This window comes from Oncorhynchus masou, chromosome 5 (genome assembly GCF_036934945.1).
Source record: "Oncorhynchus masou masou isolate Uvic2021 chromosome 5, UVic_Omas_1.1, whole genome shotgun sequence".
Taxonomy (NCBI): domain Eukaryota; kingdom Metazoa; phylum Chordata; class Actinopteri; order Salmoniformes; family Salmonidae; genus Oncorhynchus; species Oncorhynchus masou.
The window spans coordinates 16,877,370-16,895,483 of record NC_088216.1 but is presented as its reverse complement, the minus strand read 5'-3'; positions in this window follow the sequence as shown (position 1 = coordinate 16,895,483).

The following is an 18,114-nucleotide window of genomic DNA, read 5'->3' as shown; positions in this document are numbered from 1 at the left end:
ATAGAGAACCCTCAGCCCCACTACTGTCACCCAAACACAGTGGCTGATGTACTATAGAGAACCCTCAGCCCCACTACTGTCACCCCAACACAGTGGCTGATGTACTATAGAGAACCCTCAGCCCCACTACTGTCACCCCAACACAGTGGCTGATGTACTATAGAGAACCCTCAGCCCCACTACTGTCACCACAACACAGTGGCTGATGTACTATAGAGAACCCTCAGCCCCACTACTGTCACCACAACACAGTGGCTGATGTACTATAGAGAACCCTCAGCCCCACTACTGTCACCACAACACAGTGGCTGATGTACTATAGAGAACCCTCAGCCCCACTACTGTCACCCCAACACAGTGGCTGATGTACTATAGAGAACCCTCAGCCCCACTACTGTCACCCCAACACAGTGGCTGATGTACTATAGAGAACCCTCAGCCCCACTACTGTCACCACAACACAGTGGCTGATGTACTATAGAGAACCCTCAGCCCCACTACTGTCACCACAACACAGTGGCTGATGTACTATAGAGAACCCTCAGCCCCACTACTGTCACCACAACACAGTGGCTGATGTACTATAGAGAACCCTCAGCCCCACTACTGTCACCACAACACAGTGGCTGATGTACTATAGAGAACCCTCAACCCCACTACTGTCACCACAACACAGTGGCTGATGTACTATAGAGAACCCTCAGCCCCACTACTGTCACCCCAACACAGTGGCTGATGTACTATAGAGAACCCTCAGCCCCACTACTGTCACCCCAACACAGTGGCTGATGTACTATAGAGAACCCTCAGCCCCACTACTGTCACCACAACACAGTGGCTGATGTACTATAGAGAACCCTCAGCCCCACTACTGTCACCCCAACACAGTGACTGATTCCTATAGATAGTCTCTGGCTGTGACAGACAGTAGTACCACAACACAGTTGATGCATGTGAGTCATTTACCATATAGAGATTACCTTATAGAGAACCCTGGACCCAGCACAGTGGCTGATGTACATCCCTCCTCTTCTTTATCTTCATCATTACATCCTCATCTCACCACAACACATCTTATTCCTCCTCCACTCTGTCACCACAACACAGTCCTGATGTACTCCCTCAGTCCTTCACTCCTTCACTAGAATATTATAGTTCTGGGACTGACTGGGACATTATATTCAAACACATGTGGCTGATGCACATTGAGAACTTGATTAGTCTAATAATAATGTACTGTAATCTCTATTGTTAACTTAATCCCTCTGTTATGTTGGCTTTTTAGATTCCCTCGCTCTCTTTATTTTCATCCCACTGTAGTTCAAAAACACAATAAGAAAGAAAATGCCATCATCTGTTGAATGGTAATGTGGAAACAGAATATCACCACAACACAGTGGAACTCTAGAGAACCCTGAAAATAAACATTACATTGAAAGGTTCTCTGTCAACACAGTGGCTGATTTGTGGATGTTTTCATTTCACCCCAACACAGTTAACTGGGCCATTTTGAATAATGGACTTGAATGTGGCTGGTGTGGTGTGTTTGTGGTTGACCGTAGCTAGGCTAATGGTTGGACTAGAAGCCTTAGGGACTTTTTTTAGCCTATAGCAATGACCCTCCCTGACTCCTTGTGTATGCTTTGACAACTCAATCATACTCCCATTCTCCTTTAATTACACAAGCCTTGTGTGTATTGATACAACTACTGGGCCTGGATTCAATCAGATCGACCCCAACACAGTATGCCAGCCCTCAGCCCCACTAACCAGTGATGTGGCTATAGACAACCCTCAGCAGATGTTTTGGATGATGTGTTGGAACCCTCAGCCCCACTACTGTCAACAACACAGTGACTTTCCCATAGATAGTCTGACAGTATCAGTGTTGGAGAGAGTAACTTATGGACCCAGCTCTCCTTCTCATCTTCCTCTTCTTTAGCTGATCATATCAGTGTTGGAGAGGTAACTGCTTCACTAGTATGAGCTGACATATCAGTGTTGGAGAGGTAACTGCAATAATGAGCTGACATATCAGTGTTGGAGAGGTAACTGTAGTTCATGAGCTGACATATCAGTGTTGGAAGGTAACTGGAAACAGTATGAGCTGACATATCAGTGTTGGAGAGGTAACTGTAGTATGAGCTGACATATCAGTGTTGGAGAGGTAACTGCAGTATGAGCTGACATATCAGCATATCAGTGTTGGAGAAGTAACTGCAGTATGAGCTGACATATCAGTGTTGGAGAGGTAACTGTAGTATGAGCTGACATATCAGTGTTGGAGAGGTAACTGCAGTATGAGCTGACATATCAGTGTTGGAGAGGTAACTGCAGACATATCCCTGATGAGCTGACATATCAGTGTTGGAGAGGTAACTGCAGTATGAGCTGACATATCAGTGTTGGAGAGGTAACTGCAGTATGAGCTGACATATCAGTGTTGGAGAGGTAACTGCAGTATGAGCTGACATATCAGTGTTGGAGAGGTAACTGCAGTATGAGCTGACATATCAGTGTTGGAGAGGTAACTGCAGTATGAGCTGACATATCAGTGTTGGAGAGGTAACTGCAGTATGAGCTGACATGAGCTGACATATCAGTGTTGGAGAGGTAACTGCAGTATGAGCTGACATATCAGTGTTGGAGAGGTAACTGCAGTATGAGCTGACATATCAGTGTTGGAGAGGTAACTGCAGTATGAGCTGACATATCAGTGTTGGAGAGGTAACTGCAGTATGAGCTGACATATCAGTGTTGGAGAGGTAACTGCAGTATGAGCTGACATATCAGTGTTGGAGAGGTAACTGCAGTATGAGCTGACATATCAGTGTTGGAGAGGTAACTGCAGTATGAGCTGACATATCAGTGTTGGAGAGGTAACTGCAGTATGAGCTGACATATCAGTGTTGGAGAGGTAACTGCAGTATGAGCTGACATATCAGTGTTGGAGAGGTAACTGCAGTATGAGCTGACATATCAGTGTTGGAGAGGTAACTGCAGTATGAGCTGACATATCAGTGTTGGAGAGGTAACTGCAGTATGAGCTGACATATCAGTGTTGGAGAGGTAACTGCAGTATGAGCTGACATATCAGTGTTGGAGAGGTAACTGCAGTATGAGCTGACATATCAGTGTTGGAGAGGTAACTGCAGTATGAGCTGACATATCAGTGTTGGAGCTGACATATCAGTGTTGGAGAGGTAACTGCAGTATGAGCTGACATATCAGTGTTGGAGAGGTAACTGCAGTATGAGCTGACATATCAGTGTTGGAGAGGTAACTGCAGTATGAGCTGACATATCAGTGTTGGAGAGGTAACTGCAGTATGAGCTGACATATCAGTGTTGGAGAGGTAACTGCAGTATGAGCTGACATATCAGTGTTGGAGAGGTAACTGCAGTATGAGCTGACATATCAGTGTTGGAGAGGTAACTGCAGTATGAGCTGACATATCAGTGTTGGAGAGGTAACTGCAGTATGAGCTGACATATCAGTGTTGGAGAGGTAACTGCAGTATGAGCTGACATATCAGTGTTGGAGAGGTAACTGCAGTATGAGCTGACATATCAGTGTTGGAGAGGTAACTGCAGTATGAGCTGACATATCAGTGTTGGAGAGGTAACTGCAGTATGAGCTGACATATCAGTGTTGGAGAGGTAATATCTGCAACTGTATGAGCTGACATATCAGTGTTGGAGAGGTAACTGCAGTATGAGCTGACATATCAGTGTTGGAGAGGTAACTGCAGTATGAGCTGACATATCAGTGTTGGAGAGGTAACTGCAGTATGAGCTGACATATCAGTGTTGGAGAGGTAACTGCAGTATGAGCTGACATATCGGTGAGCTGCTGCTCTGATGTGTCACAAATGACTTCCTTCCTTATCATCCCTACTGAGTAGGAAGTTGAAACCCCACTAGAAAGTGTAGAGGCTCTATCCATGTTAGAATGAATCCCTCTGAAACATCAGCACATGTTGTCATGTTTATTTGGATGAGGGAAGTTCTGACTGAATGAAATGTGAGTGTTTGAACTTGTAATGTGGCTGCATGGGATTCGTCGGATGAAAGTCTAGTGTGGTTCTGTAACCTCTAACCGCCAAAACAACCAATATTTTGTCTTTTTACTGTTGTTTTATTTCTTTACCTACCTATTGTTCACCTAATACATTTTTTTGTGTTTTTTTTTTACTTAGAAATTGCACTGTTTTTAGGGCCTATAAGTAAGCATTTCACTGTACGCCTGTTGTATTCGACGCACGTGACAAATAAACTTTGATTTGATTTGGGGATGTCAATTTGTTTGAATCTAGCCCTCTATCAAACTCTCAGTCAGTCAATCACTCTTTATGTAATTGAATTGTTGTCCCTATAGGTGGTGCTATTTACTCAAAGCCAAGGCCAAAGGGTGGTGTGTACTTCAATAGGTTGAAGTTAGTTCTCTCTGTGACAGTGAGGGACAGAACTAAGGATCGGGTAAGAATCTGATGGATGGATGCTCCATTGCTTAGGACTATGTGCTTGAGTCAAAGTGTGAATAGGACATCACTCATTCATAAACACACACACACTCACACACTCACACCACAGTGGCTGGGAGCAGAACCAGAGGGACCCCAAAGACATGTATGGCCAGCCCCGTGGCAGTCACCCCAAACAGGCCCGCCACCACAGAACCGCAGGGGCCTGAAAGAAACCTCCGCTGTTGATTCTGCAGATTAGGTGACGCAATATGGCCACACAAAGACTGCCTTTCTCCTTTCTCAAAGATTTATTTAAGTACTACGGACTTCGCACTCATGGTGGGAGTTCGTCTGTGTGTTTTTTGAAAGAGAACAGTGAGAGAGAGAGAGAGAGAGAGAGAGAGGGAGTGTGTGTGTGCATTCCTGTGTGTGAGCGAGAGAGAGAGAGAGAGAAATGGCGTGAGAGAGAAAGAGTGAGTGTATAGCCTTAACCCAAAGTGGACAGAGGCTTTGCTAAATGATTGAGTCTAAAAGTCTGATTATCTAGATAAAAACCTACAGGTCAAATAATAAGATTCCACACCTGTGAGTCATTCTGGTGTGGTCAAGACAACCGCATTCCATCAGGTAACATGACCAGACCAAGACCTTAACCACTGCTACTATTACACTGATTAAACAACGGGCACTAAACATGTACGCACACACACACACACACACACACACACACACACACACACACACACACACACACACACACACACACACACACACACACACACACACACACACACACACACACACACACACACACACACACACAGTACAAACAGTCCATCCGTATCTGAAGGTTGACCCCGCCATGAACTACTGATGTATACTACCTACGTTAGGCCATGGGTCATCAGGTAAGACCTGATCGTTGAGGAGGTGTTACTGCTTCAGGTCAGGGTGTTAGGGTCATCAGGTAAGACCTGATCGTTGAGGAGGTGTTACTGCTTCAGGTCAGGGTGTTAGGGTCATCAGGTAAGAGGAGGTGTTACTGCTTCAGGTCAGGGTGTTAGGGTCATCAGGTAAGACCTGATCGTTGAGGAGGTGTTACTGCTTCAGGTCAGGGTGTTAGGGTCATCAGGTAAGACCTGACCTGATCGTTGAGGAGGTGTTACTGCTTCAGGTCAGGGTGTTAGGGTCATCAGGTAAGACCTGATCGTTGAGGAGGTGTTACTGCTTCAGGTCAGGGTGTTCAGGGTCAGGGTCATCAGGATCGTTGAGGAGGTGTTACTGCTTCAGGTCAGGGTGTTAGGGTCATCAGGTAAGACCTGATCGTTGAGGAGGTGTTACTGCTTCAGGTCAGGGTGTTAGGGTCATCAGGTAAGACCTGATCGTTGAGGAGGTGTTACTGCTTCAGGTCAGGGTGTTAGGGTCATCAGGTAAGACCTGATCGTTGAGGAGGTGTTACTGCTTCAGGTCAGGGTGTTAGGGTCATCAGGTAAGACCTGATCGTTGAGGAGGTGTTACTGCTTCAGGTCAGGGTGTTAGGGTCATCAGGTAAGACCTGATCGTTGAGAGGGTCAGGGTGTTAGGGTCATCAGGTAAGACCTGATCGTTGAGGAGGTGTTACTGCTTCAGGTCAGGGTGTTAGGGTCATCAGAATAGACCTGATTGTTGCGGTCAGGTCAGGGTGTTAGGGTAATTTCCTTTGTTGGGGCTCATGAATCCTAGGGCAGGGTTGGGGTCATGAATCATAGGGCAGGGTTGGGGTCATGAATCCTAGGGCAGGGTTGGGGTCATGAATCCTAGGGCAGGGTTGGGGTCATGAATCCTAGGGCAGGGTTGGGGTCATGAATCCTAGGGCAGGGTTGGGGTAATGAATCCTAGGGCAAGGTTGGGGTCATGAATCATAGGGCAGGGTTGGGGTTATGAATCATAGGGCAAGGTTGGGGTCATGAATCATAGGTCAGGGTTGGGGTCATGAATCCTAGGGCAGGGTTGGGGTCATGAATCATAGGGCAGGGTTGGGGTCATGAATCATAGGGCAGGGTTGGGGTCATGAATCATAGGGCAGGGTTGGGGTCATGAATCATAGGGCAGGGTTGGGGTCATTTCTTCTTCCAATTTGGAATTGGAATTACTTCCCAAATTGACTGAATTAAAATGGACCTAACCCTGCCCTAAGGCATTGAGCTTTGCAATAGCTTTACAATAGCATCAGAATGTGACTACAGAAGAGGTTTCCTGTAGATGCAAAGAATCAATGCGTGACCAAGTTATTTATTGCAGTCAGGTATCCAGGCCTGAGCAAATGGAGTCACCCAGGACAAAGAAAAAGGTAAGGACACACATTCCTTTGAGGGAGGATATCAGTTGTATCTCTGCATAACAGCATGTTGGATGACCATGTTACATATCCTGAGGATAGTTCTCCAAACTAGCTCCAGACAGAGTCAGCTCGTTGAGTCCAGGTACTGTCTGTCTGTACTGTGTGTTCTGGCTATTATGAGCAGAACAGACCAATTGACTGGGAATGAATGGGAATGTTAGCCAACATTTATATTTTTTGCAATGCCAGTTCGTGAGAGCACCATTTCTGGGTTATGTGTGAGTGGGTGGTCCGCTTTGGGTCTCTCCTGGGTCCTTGTCTGGTTCCCCTTTAACACACACACACACACACACACACACACACACACACACACACACACACACACACACACACACACACACACACACACACACACACACACACACACACACACACACACACACACACACACAAAACTGCCTCTGCTGATTTTAATAGCTGTGGGGGAACCATGTCCGCGGAGCTACTTTACTTATCAAGGCTCCGGATTTGTGGATTTGTATCACTGTAATGTGAATATGTTCCCTGGTGGAAACCCTTTGGTAAACCACAAAACATTTGACTCTGGTTCTAAAAAGAGACCAGGCCTGACTCACATGTTTCAATGATTTGAAAAATCAGCCACAAGACATCAGAGTTTTAGGGGCTTAAAAGTAGAGATGGAGGAGGAGGATAGCAGTGGAGGGAAGGAGAAGGAAGGAGAGGGGAGGAGGAGGATAGCAGTGGAGGGAAGGAGAAGGAAGGAGAGGGGAGGAGACGGCGGGATACTGTTGAAAGATCTTCCCCACATCCCTCCTCTTCTTCACTCCCTTTGTCACTCACTTCCACTTTTCATCTTTAGCATCCAGGAAATGGACTATGCCTCAACACAGATAGGCCATCTGTCACCACAACCCTTTGAGGTCGCCATGCCAAGCTGTAACATATAACAACTGTTACCATTGTCCAAGACAAGCAGAGAGAGGCTGGCTACAAGGAACAAGACAATTGGACTCAAACAGAAGAATGACATGTCTATGGTACTACAGCTTGTCCTGTTGACAAAACTCTTCACCTAGCCTAACATCCTGCCACGGCCTGTGTTGTCTGCAGTTATAACCCCCCTCCCTGGCCCTCCCTCCTCTCCACACTTTTCACCTCTCTCTCAACCTGAGAGACAAGACAAACATCTCTAATGGCTTATGTCTCCACTTGGTATGTGAAGTGCTCAACAAGAGAGAGAGAGAGAGAGAGAGAGAGAGAGAGAGACAAAAGACATTGGCCGGCTTGCCCAGAAAAACCAACCTGAGGCTAGAGAAACGAGCTGAAGGCGTTGGTGGTCTCATGGGAGAAGTGATAGAGAGAAGAGAGGTGGAGGTTAAAATAGGAGGAGCAAAAGGAGGTGAAGACCTGACCTGTAGCTGGAGGCCACATAGCTTAACAACCACCCCAGGGGGAAGGTCAAAGGGAGGGGCTGGGAGGTGAGGGGGTGGGCGGTGAGGGGCTGGGCGGTGAGGGGCTGGAAGGTGAGGGGCTGAGAGGTGAGGGGCTGGGCGGTGAGGGGCTGGGATCCCAGAGTGCCACGAGCCCCAGGCTTCACCCGGGCCTTTGGTCTGGGGTGGAGGGATGCCAAGCAGGGTCTTTGGTCTGGAGGAGATGGAGAGATAGGAAGGAAGTTCCTGGGAACTGCTTGGTGGTTAGGCCTGTGGAAGAGGTCTGCTTTTACAAATTAGCCACACACTAACACACACACACACACACACACACACACACACTGGGAGCGCAGACTGTGTACAAATTACAGAGGGTGGTAGTCGTTGACCCCTGTCTGAGTAGAGTGGATCCATCTTGATAATGCTGATGACTCACTGTGGTACAGGAAGTGGTTTTAACCAATCAGGACTTTTGATTTGCCCCTAATGCCTGATCAGATAGCCTACAACATATCCGCAATGTGTAGTAAATATTTCTACACACAACAGAACCTGCTTCTCCTCCCTTTCCAACATACAGAATACACAACTTGATTACTTGGTGATGCCATAGAATGTCAGAGATATGGGATTACTGATAAAGCACGTTGGGCTCCCCTGAACTTCAGTGAAGAAGATGAGAAAGAAGGGATGAAGATGGGTGGAAGAGGAGGTCGGAGGAGGGGGATGGAAGAGGAGGATGGAAGAGGAGGACGGAGGAGGAGGACAGAGGAGGAGGACAGAGGAGGAGGATGGAAGAGGAGGACGGAGGACAGAGGAGGAAGATGGATGAGGAGGGCAGAGGACGGAGGAGGAGGATGGAAGAGGAGGATGGAGGAGAAGGATGGAAGAGGATGATGGAGAACAGAGGAGAAGGACAGAGGAGGAAGATGGAAGAGGAGGACAGAGGACAGAGGAGGAGGATGGAAGAGGAGGACGGAGGAAGAGGATGCAGGGTATTGATGGCTTAGATCCCAAAACGACATCTGGCCAGAGCTTAGGTCCAGGCACGGTATGCAGTGGACAGTGTGCATGACGGGACATCAAGGTATTGCACAACAGCTATAGTACAGCTTTACCATAACCCCCAGTCAGCCCCAGTCATACAGACCACTGGAAATCCCATCAAATCCAGTCATAAATTGAACTGTCTTTATGATATGAACAGGACTCCTTTCTCTTTTCATTCTCGTGCTCTTGCGGCTTTCTCTCTTGATCTCTCTCTCTCTCTCACACACACACACACACACACACACACACACACACACACACACACACACACACACACACACACACACACACACACACACACACACACACACACACACACACACACACACACACACACACACACACACACACACACAAACAGAGATTCATGCAGGCACACATGCACACACCTGAGGGGTCCAATAACTGAAGCCCCATATCTGCTGCCTCCATTTCCTCCTCTTCTCGGTGTCTTTGTTCGTCTGTTCTTCCCTCTTTTCATCAGAAATCCCTTTACTGTATTGGCAGGAGGATGATTTGCTATTGCCAAAGAATTTCAGACACGCATCAGACAGAGATATCAAAACAATGGGATATCTTTCCTCCCCTCTCATTCATCCTGTCGTCCTCTTTTTCTTTCCTCCCTTCTTCCAGTGGTGCTGTAGGTACATGTATACTGTAGTTAGAACAACAGAGATCCTGTATGTTCTTGGACTGGATCTTTACCCTAAATGATGACTTCTTCCTTTTTACATGGCCACATGGTTTCAATATCAGACATGGTTTCAATATCAGACATGGTTTCAATATCAGACATATCTCTACAACCTTTCTCCCTGTCTCTCTCTCTCACTCTAACTCTCTCGCTATCTATCTATCTATCTATCTATCTATCTATCTATCTATCTATCTATCTATCTATCTTTGATCTTTACTCTCTCTCTCTGATGACTCTCTTCCTCTTCTCTCTCTCATGGCTCACACCCTTTCAATATCTCATGGTCTTCTCTCAGACATGGTTTCAATATCAGACATGGTTTCAATATCAGACATATCTCTACAACCTTCTCTCCTCTCTCTCTCTCTCTCTCTCTCTCTAACTCTCTCTCTCTCTCTCTCTCTATCTATCTATCTCTCTATCTATCTATCTATCTATCTATCTCTCTCATCTATCCTCTCTCTCGCCCTCTCTCTCTCTCTCTCTCACTCTCTCGCTCTCTCGCCCTCTCTCTCTCTCTCTTCTCTCTATATATAGTATTTCTGTATTTATCTCTCCCTTTCATTCTCTCTCTCTACTTTCATTTATCCCCTCTTCTCTCATCACCATTTCAAAACAACATTAAACCAGGAGCCAAGTCAAGTTACCTCAACTCTGGCATCAGACTTTCACATTGGCCAAGCTACTCTCTTCTCTTTGTTCCTGACTCTTTTTATTTTGTCCCCACCCCCCTTCTCCTCCCTAGTCCCCCTTTCTCCCCCTTTCTCCCCCCTCCTGTCGATGAAGAGGATTTTGGAGCTCAGTATACGGGATCAAACAGCAGGACAGAAGTGAAGTGAAGAGCAAAGTGTCTCTCTTTCATGTCTCCTCTAAGCTGTGTGTGTGTGAGTGTGTGTGTTTCTGTGTGTGGAGCCGTAGTGTCTTTCATGTCTCCCTAATAAGCCTATGGAGATTAAGACACAGAGACATCAGAACTGTAGGAAAGCCTGAGGGCTGTATGGGCTTTAGGACAGGGAGAGGAGAGGAGAGAGGAGGAGGGAGAATGAGAGGAGGAGAGAGAGAGGAGAGAGAGAGGAGAGTGAGTGAGTGAGTGAGTCAGTCAGTGAGTCAGTGAGTGAGTCAGTGAGTGAGTCAGTGAGTGAGTCAGTGAGTGAGTCAGTGAGTGAGTGAGGGAGAGAGAGAGGAGGGAGAGAGAAAAGAGAGAGAGAGAGACAGAGAGGAGGAGAGAGAGACAGAGGTGGACAGAGAGAGAGAGTGATGGAGAGGCACGAGAGACAGAGGAAGCAAGAAAGAAAGAAAGAAAGAAAGAAAGAAAGATAGAAAGAGAGAGAGAGCCTACAGAGCACAGAGTAGGCTGTTAGCTTGTATGCCTGCATGCTTTTGTGTGTGTGTGGGAGAGGGAGGGGGGCTGACAGGCCAGTGATTGGTGTCCCTTCTCTTTGTTGAGGTAAGATTCCCCTTCCCCCTTCCTCCCTCCTCTCTCCCCCCTCTCTCGCCCCCCATGTGTGAAAGCGCCTCCGTGGAATCTCGTCTCTGTACGGAGGGCAAGCTGGCACCTGACTGGTGGACAAAGCCAGAGGTCAGGGGTCACCAGTTAAAGGTCGGAGGTTAAGAGAAGAGCCTCGATGTGGAAGTGGATGAATGAATGGTCAGTACCTTCATATCAATTCATCTTCTTTCCTATTAACTGTATGTTTAAACTGAGGCCCTGCCTCTTTTGAATAGGTAAGTGATTCACTGTATCAATACTACGAAATAGTCATAAATAGCAGCACATTATCTGAGGTATGCAAGAAATGGACTTGAATCCACATTGACAAGATCCTGCTCTTTCAAGCTTGTGCTCTTAAGATTCTATCTCTACTTTCTCCATCCTTTTTCTCTTTCTTTTCAAGTCAGGGAGATGGAGGAGGACAAAGAGAAGAGGAGGATGTATAGATGTTTATCGTGAGTCTTTCTTTCACCTGCCTTCTCTTTTGTCCTCTGTGTTGTCCGAGGAAGATGGTTTATGGGTGGTGTAGAGCAGAGGATTGTGGCTCGGTTTGATGGGTCGCTGTGCGGCTTTGACTTTTAACTCCACCTTCCTTTGTGAGGACTTCACTGAAGCATGATCCCCAGCCTCAGCATTCAGATGGGCACTTTGGTGTCCAGACCGGCAGATGGAGGTTGAGATAGGCCTCGTTAAGTCCTGTTCTATTTACAACATCAACAAATATCTCTGGACAGGAAATGGAAAGCATGTAGCTGGATGCAACAGTTGGATGCAGTCTTTTTTTCTCACGTTTGAATTGTGTTCTGAAAGTGTTTGCGGAGGATTGATGAACTAGAAGTGTTTGTAGTGACTGAGTAGTAGAATTCAATACACGTGTAGTGCCTAAAAACAATGCATGCTACCAGACCGGTGTATGTGACTGTGTGTGTGTCTATGCTTGTGAATGTGTATGCGGGTGTGTTTGACCGTGATCCTCAGTCTAGTGATCTTCCATGTCCAATGTGGTCTCAGGGCAATTTGTATTATTCTGTAGGTAAATCTGTGACACTCCATTTAGTCCGATATGCTAGGTGACATTATGAATGGAATAGCCGTCGTGCAATATCGTACGAATTAGAGGAAGTATAGTATGATACGTCTTAACCGGTCGTACAATAGCATACGAATTGGATGTTGTAGTTTATCCTATGTCTTGGAGGACGTATAGTATTGCACATCTTTATCTGAGACCAGGTAGCTTGTTGCACAGTAACAAGAAAGGAGAATTATGGGGAGAATGTATGTTCGCGATTAAGAGAACTAACAAATTTGGGTTAGGTGAAATGGGTTGTTCTGTTTGTCCACTCATTCAAGGACCATAATCTCTCTGTGCTCTATAACTCAACATGGTGATAAAAACTTGGCCCAGTGGCCTATTCATCTCTAACCCTCCCCTCCTCATCTCCTCTCTTCCTCTCTTCCCTCTTCCTCTTTCAGCCCAGTGGCCTATTCATCTCTAGCCCTCCCCTCCTCATCTCCTCTCTTCCTCTCTTCCCTCTTCCTCTTTCAGCCCAGTGGCCTATTCATCTCTAGCCCTCCCCTCCTCATCTCCTCTCTTCCTCTCTTCCCTCTTCCTCTTTCAGCCCAGTGGCCTATTCATCTCTAGCCCTCCCCTCCTCTTCTCCTCTCTTCCCTCTTCCTCTTTCAGCCCAGTGGCCTATTCATCTCTAGCCCTCCCCTCCTCCTCTCTTCCTCTCTTCCCTCTTCCTCTTTCAGCCCAGTGGCCTATTCATCTCTAGCCCTCCCCTCCTCCTCTCTTCCTCTCTTCCCTCTTCCTCTTTCAGCCCAGTGGCCTATTCATCTCTAACCCTCCCCTCCCCTTCTCCCTCTCTTCCTCTCCTCCCTCTTCCTCTTTCAGCCCAGTGGCCTATTCATCTCTAGCCCTCCCCCTCCTCTTCTCTCTCTCTCTTTCAGCCCAGTCTCATCTCCCTCTTCCTCTTTCAGCCCAGTGGCCTATTCATCTCTAGCCCTCCCCTCCTCTTCTCCTCTCTTCCTCTCCTCCCTCTTCCTCTTTCAGCCCAGTGGCCTATTCATCTCTAGCCCTCCCCTTCTCTTCTCCTCTCTTCCTCTCTTCCCTCTTCCTCTTTCAGTCCATTGAAGGCTCTTCCTCTTTCAGCCCATTGAAGGCCTTCCTCTTTCAGCCCATTGAAGGCTCTTCCTCTTTCAGCACATTGAAGGCTCTTCCTCTTTCAGTCCATTGAAGGCTCTTCCTCTTTCAGCCCATTGAAGGCCCTTCCTCTTTCAGCCCATTGAAGGCTCTTCCTCTTTCAGCCCATTGAAGGCTCTTCCTCTTTCAGCCCATTGAAGGCTCTTCCTCTTTCAGCACATTGAAGGCTCTTCCTCTTTCAGTCCATTGAAGGCTCTTCCTCTTTCAGCACATTGAAGGCTCTTCCTCTTTCAGTCCATTGAAGGCCCTTCCTCTTTCAGCACATTGAAGGCTCTTCCTCTTTCAGCTCATTGAAGGCTCTTCCTCTTTCAGCACATTGAAGGCTCTTCCTCTTTCAGTCCATTGAAGGCCCTTCCTCTTTCAGCACATTGAAGGCTCTTCCTCTTTCAGCTCATTGAAGCTCTTCCCCTCTTCCTCTTTCAGTCCATTGAAAGCTCTTCCTCTGCCATGTTGAAACACCAGATGAATGATCTTCTCAGAGAGCTTCATAACTCATAGAATTCTACATGTGGAAGGCAGCAGGTAGCCTACCAGCAAGTAGCCTAGCGGTTAGAGCGTTGGGCCGGTCACTGAAAGGTCGCTGTTGAATACTCAAGCTGACAAGGTGAAAAATCTGTTGATGTGCCCTTGAGCAAGGCACTTAACTGGTTTGAATACTCAAGCTGACAAGGTGAAAAATCTGTTGATGTGCCCTTGAGCAAGGCACTTAACTCTAATTTGCTCCATAGGTGCTGGACTACTGTGGCTGATCCTGTAAAACAACACCTGACATGGTGTATGTGACAATAAAACATATTTTAAGTGCAAAACAAGAAAGAACGCTGTCTTTGATGACTTGGTAATCAGTTGTTGGTGATAGTATGTAGCATCCTTTACTAGGCTTGATGATGGTAGCATCCTTTACTAGGCTTGATGATGGTAGCATCCTTTACTAGGCTTGATGATGGCAGCATCCTTTACTAGGCTTGATGATGGTAGCATCCTTTACTAGGCTTGATGATGGTAGCATCCTTTACTAGGCTTGATGATGATAGCATCCTTTACTAGGCTTGATGATGGTTGCATCCTTTACTAGGCTTGATGATGGTAGCATCCTTTACTAAGCTTGATGATGGTAGCATTCTTTACTAGGCTTGATGATGGTAGTATCCTTTACTAGGCTTGATGATGGTAGCATCCTTTACTAGGCTTGATGATGGTAGCATCCTTTACTAGGCTTGATGATGGTAGCATCCTTTACTAGGCTTGATGATGGTAGCATCCTTTACTAGGCTTGATGATGGTAGCATCCTTTTTTGACAAACAGTCAAATGCAAACGCTTTATTCACGTCCCATCCTCTATCGTCTTGTTCTCCTCCTCCCTCTTATGTTCTCTCTATCATGCAGTATCATGTCATCCTGCCGCATGGTACTGAGTGACAAACTGACCTGATTCCCCTCCCACGCGCCCACGCTCCAACTTCTGTTCTTCTAATCCCTTCCCTTCATTACAAAAGGAAATGGGTTTGTTGGACCCATTCATACCCATCCATGTTTAAATTTGACAATATAGGCTATTCAATGTACATATGTAGGATCTTAATTTGATCACTCTTTTGTTGCTGAGAATTGTCCTGCAACACAGGAAATGCAGATGAGCTTCGTGATCCACATGAATTCGCTGAAAACCCACACTAACATCATTGCGCTTCTCCTCTAACCTTTTTTGTCCCGATAATAAGATCAAGCAACATTACGCACAAAACGTTCCAATCCTCTTTGCTGCAGGATTATTTTGCTGCGACAACACTGGTCAGATGAAGTTCCTACATATAGTGTGTACTCTTTATATTCTGCAGTAAACGGTCATTATAGTTGACAAGTATATGGTGAAGTTCCTACATATAGTGTGTACTCTTTACATTCTGCAGTAAACGGTCATTATAGTTGACAAGTATATGGTGAAGTTCCTACATATAGTGTGTACTCTTTATATTCTGCAGTAAACGGTCATTATAGTTGACAAGTATATGGTGAAGTTCCTACATATAGTGTGTACTCTTTATATTCTGCAGTAAACGGTCATTATAGTTGACAAGTATATGGTGAAGTTCCTACATATAGTGTGTACTCTTTATATTCTGCAGTAAACGGTCATTATAGTTGACAAGTATATGGTGAAGTTCCTACATATAGTGTGTACTCTTTATATTCTGCAGTAAACGGTCATTATAGTTGACAAGTATATGATGAAGTTCCTACATATAGTGTGTACTCTTTATATTCTGCAGTAAACGGTCATTATAGTTGACAAGTATATGGTGAAGTTCCTACATATAGTGTGTACTCTTTATATTCTGCAGTAAACGGTCATTATAGTTGACAAGTATACGGTGAAGTTCCTACATATAGTGTGTACTCTTTATATTCTGCAGTAAACGGTCATTATAGTTGACAAGTATATGGTGAAGTTCCTACATATAGTGTGTACTCTTTATACTCTGCAGTAAACGGTCATTATAGTTGACAAGTATATGGTGAAGTTCCTACATATAGTGTGTACTCTTTATATTCTGCAGTAAACGGTCATTATAGTTGACAAGTATATGGTGAAGTTCCTACATATAGTGTGTACTCTTTATATTCTGCAGTAAACGGTCATTATAGTTGACAAGTATATGGTGAAGTTCCTACATATAGTGTGTACTCTTTATATTCTGCAGTAAACGGTCATTATAGTTGACAAGTATATGGTGAAGTTCCTACATATAGTGTGTACTCTTTATATTCTGCAGTAAACGGTCATTATAGTTGACAAGTATACGGGTTTAACATGGACTTTCCCAACGGTGGTGTCAGCTAGGAGTTAGCAGAACTCAGACTGCTAGCGTCCCAAATGGCCCTACGTGCACCGGTCTAAAGTAGTGCACTATACAGGGAATAGGTTGCCATTTGGGACTCAGACACGGGCTCTTAATGGCGTTTGAAGATAATGAAAATGCACCATCGAGGATTAGAGCCAGAGAACAGAGTAAACTGGACCGTTAACGACTACAAAAACTGTTAATAGACTTTGCTTACTGTCCCTCTCATACACGCTGAACCACTCAATCTGCAACACAGGCAGCAAATAGTTTAGAGAGGAAGCTGGAGATGTGAGGACGGGCTGGACTGGTATAACTGAGAATGTTAGGTCCGGTTATGTAATGTTAAGTAATTCAGTGTCACACACGCAAGCACACATACACACACACACTCCAGCCCCCAGCTGTTTGAGTGACCGGAGCCGACACTCAAAAAGCACTTAGCGACCTACAGACAGAGGCTTCTATTCTCTCTACCTTCTCTCCCTGTTGACTCCCATTCACTCTGACTAAACACGTCTCTCGTCTCTTTGTCTGTCTAAAACAAACTAACTGGCAGGGTATTTTCACACTCTTCACTGGGCCAACTAAAGACAATGATTTTTGTGGTGATGGACTGACGGACTGATGAGGTGTAGAAGTTTGAAGGGGGGTGTGTGTGTGATGGGGGGGGGCTACAGGGTGGTGTGTGTGTGTGATGGGGGGGGGGCTACAGGGTGGTGTGTGTGTGTGATGGGGGGGGGGCTACAGGGTGGTGTGTGTGTGTGATGGGGGGGGGGGCTACAGGGTTGTGTGTGTGTGTGATGGGGGGGCTACAGGGTGGTGTGTGTGTGTGATGGGGGGGCTACAGGGTGGTGTGTGTGTGTGATGGGGGGGGGGCTACAGGGTGGTGTGTGTGTGTGATGGGGGGGCTACAGGGTGGTGTGTGTGTGTGATGGGGGGGCTACAGGGTGGTGTGTGTGTGTGATGGGGGGGGCTACAGGGTGGTGTGTGTGTGTGATGGGGGGGGGGGGGGCTACAGGGTGGTGTGTGTGTGTGATGGGGGGGGCTACAGGGTGGTGTGTGTGTGTGATGGGGGGGGCTACAGGGTTGTGTGTGTGTGTGATGGGGGGGGCTACAGGGTTGTGTGTGTGTGTGATGGGGGGGGCTACAGGGTTGTGTGTGTGTGTGATGGGGGGGGGGCTACAGGGTGGTGTGTGTGTGTGATGGGGGGGCTACAGGGTTGTGTGTGTGTGTGATGGGGGGGGCTACAGGGTTGTGTGTGTGTGTGATGGGGGGGGCTACAGGGTTGTGTGTGTGTGTGATGGGGGGGGCTACAGGGTTGTGTGTGTGTGTGACAGTGTGACTATAGATGACAGCAGGAAGGCTTCTTATAGTGTGGGGGGCAGTCAGGGGGTTAAAGGGGAGCTTTAAAAGCTTTAAGGAAGCTGAATAATAGTCATCAGGGAGGGATAGTGGGGTAGAGGTGGGTAAGGGTAATGGGGGTTGGGTTGGGGAGGAGTGAGGCGGGGTTCATTTGATACCAATCAAGCAGAAATTCCCCTAAGGGTCCTTCTGTGACTCTTTGAACAACCCCTCTTCCTCTCATC